This window comes from Schistocerca serialis, chromosome 5 (genome assembly GCF_023864345.2).
Source record: "Schistocerca serialis cubense isolate TAMUIC-IGC-003099 chromosome 5, iqSchSeri2.2, whole genome shotgun sequence".
NCBI classification, from domain to species: Eukaryota; Metazoa; Arthropoda; class Insecta; order Orthoptera; family Acrididae; genus Schistocerca; species Schistocerca serialis.
This window is the reverse complement of record NC_064642.1, coordinates 292,767,119-292,769,970: the sequence shown is the minus strand read 5'-3', so window position 1 is coordinate 292,769,970 and position 2,852 is coordinate 292,767,119. Positions and strand designations below refer to the sequence as shown.

Below are 2,852 nucleotides of genomic sequence, written 5' to 3'. Positions count from 1 at the left end.
AGCCGTTCGTTCCAGGTTCATTTGGAGCATATCCAGCAAGTTTTTACTAGGTTGCTGGGGGCCGGTTTGACTATTAAACCCAAGGAGGTGACATTAGCCAGGGAGCAGGTATCCTTCTTAGGTCACCTAGCATCAGGCGAGAGCATTCGCACTGACCAGGAGCGGACTAAGGCATTTAGAGCTCTCCCGCCGCCTGCTGATAAAATCGGGATTGCCTGGTTCATAGGCATGACGAATTATTTCATGCGGTATGTCCCTAATTTTGCTCAGTTGGCGGCTCCTTTAAATTAATTGCGTAGAAAAGGGGTGCATTTTGAATGGGGACCTGCCCAAGAGGCCGCGTTTGGGCACATTAAGGTTGCTATATCCAACCCTCCGGTTCTCGGAGTGCCTGATTTTAATAACATATTTATTGTACAAACCAACGCAACTAATGCGGGAATTTCGGCCGTCGTCATACAAGAGTCCGAGGGTCAAAGGCAGCCATTAGCGTATGCGTCTCGTCGGTTAACGAGTGTCGAACTTAAATATTCCGTTTACGAATGCGAGGCATTGGCCGCTTTGATCGCGCTGGAGAAGTATCGATTTTATCTCAAGCACCGAGTATTTCAGCTAGAAACCGACAATCATGCATTGAGGTGGATGCTAGCCAGGCCGGAATGCAGATACTTCCCTATGAGCCTCTCAAAAACTGCGGACTCCAGTGTGCAGGTGGGCCCGTTTGCTGGTCTGTCAAATCAATCTGACTTCGTTTAGACGACCGACTCAAAACATATAAGTACACCCACACGTCACTCATTGTGTGAGTGTTGCAAGAAGCAGTACCTCTGACGGTTCATAAGGTGACTGGCACAGGCTCTAAGTGTCACATTAGCAAAAGCCACAAGTCTCACCGTTTATGTAAAGACCTGCCGTTCCTTACTAGCAAACCGCCTGTACAAGAGAGTCCTCTTCTCTTTCTCTCAGCAACCGAGCGAGGTGGTGCAGTGGTTAGCACACTGGACTCGCATTCGGGAGGACGACGGTTCAATCCCGTCTCCGGCCATCCTGATTTAGGTTTTCCGTGATTTCCCTAAATCCTTGCAGGTAAATGCCGGGATGGTTCCTTTGAAAGGGCACGGCCGATTTCCTTCCCCGTCCTTCCCTAACCCGAGCTTGCGCTCCGTCTCCAATGACCTCGTTGTCGACGGGACGTTAAACACTAATCTCCTCCTCCTCCTCCTTTCTCTCAGCTTTCCTCGCCAGCTCGGTAGCATAGCATATTTACGTGTTAGACCACTCCCACATTAGCACAAGCCAATCACGAGCTGGAGCGCGTTATTCGAAGCTGGTAGACCGCCTCCTGCTTTCCATACACAGATTTGACCATCCAGCTACTTTAAAAATTAATTTGGAGAAACGAAAGAAAGATTCAGCTTTGTAGTCTCTTTCCCTAGAGTTTATGCCACCTCTTTGATAAAAACATGACCTGGATGGAACCACAACCCTCCATAAAAAATCGTTATCTCCCCTGTTACGTTCACTTCGAACTTTCCAAAAAACAGCCATAAACTTGCTAAATGCCTTGGGCCTTCCAAATATATTTTGTAGCGGAGTGTGGACGCTTGGGCGCCACTGACCTGTCCCACAGAAATTCGCTGAAACTCACAGCCATCTCATAAGCTTCCTACCAAGATCCTATCCTCTGCTTTATTGCCGGTCATTAGTGCTCTGCTCATAGCTCCAGCAACTCCTCAGCACTAGCCTACCTGAGCACAGCTGACGACCGACCGGCCTGAACAACGACACCGGCGGACTTCGCAGTCCGCAAATGTTTACCCCAATCTTCCGCAGAAAAAACGCTCTCCTCCGCCTTCAGTCACCGTATGCTTTTACTGTTGTCAATTAACTCGGCACCCTCTTTCATTGAACGCAGGTAAAGGCTATTCCTTCACTAGAGCACATAAGTAAGAGCTTTAACTACTGCCAACCATTTCATCATCTGCCTGAAGTCAGATAATATCCAGCATAGAATCCAAGTGATAAAGAAGATCTTCCCTAAGATCATTAAGCAGCATGCGCCGTGTAAGACGTGGCAGTGCCCTACAATCTCTCAAGCGTACCTAGGGGAAGATACAGACTCAGATCACAATACACTGTAATAGTGACGAAGAGTAAGTTGAAGTCTAAGAAATTAGTCAGGAACAATTAATACATAATGAAGTTGGATATGGAAGTACTAAGGAGTGACATGATACCCTTAAAGTTCTCTAAGTCTGTAAATACAGCACAAGAAATAGCTCAGTAAGCAATACAGCTCAAGAGGAATAGAAATCTCTAAAAAGCGCAATCACAGAAATTGGAAAGAAAAACGTAAGTACAATGAAGGTAACCATGAAGAAACAATGCTTATCAGAACAAATGCTTCAAAGATGGATGAAAGAAGGACGCACAAAAATGTTAGGGGAAATAGAGGAATACAAAAAAAAAAAAAAAAATGGCTCTGAGCACTATGGGACTTAACATCTATGCTCATCAGTCCCCTAGAACTTAGAACTACTTAAACCTAACTAACCTAAGGACATCACACAACACCCAGTCATCACGAGGCAGAGAAAATCCCTGATCCCGCCGGGAATCGAACCCGGGAACCCGGGCGTGGGAAGCGATAACGCTACCGCACGACCACGAGCTGCGAACCTCAGGAATACAGAAATACAAGTCGCTGACGAATGAAAATCGGAAATGCAGGTGTAATCCCCGTGACACAGCACTCGTTAAAGCCTGTGCTATGGTAAGTGAGCGGGATTCACCTTACGAGAAAGGATTTTCGCATAGATATCGACCGTGTGTATCTGAATGGTGGCAAATCA

The 2,852-nt window shown here is 46.6% G+C and overlaps 1 non-coding gene across 1 annotated transcript; it reads left to right on the top strand.

Annotated features, from left to right (window-relative positions):
• The first annotated feature begins 972 nt into the window (after positions 1-972).
• On the top strand, positions 973-1,045 carry Trnaa-cgc (transfer RNA alanine (anticodon CGC)). Its single transcript has one exon. It is a non-coding gene; the product is annotated as a tRNA-Ala (tRNA).
• The last annotated feature ends 1,807 nt before the right edge of the window (positions 1,046-2,852 follow it).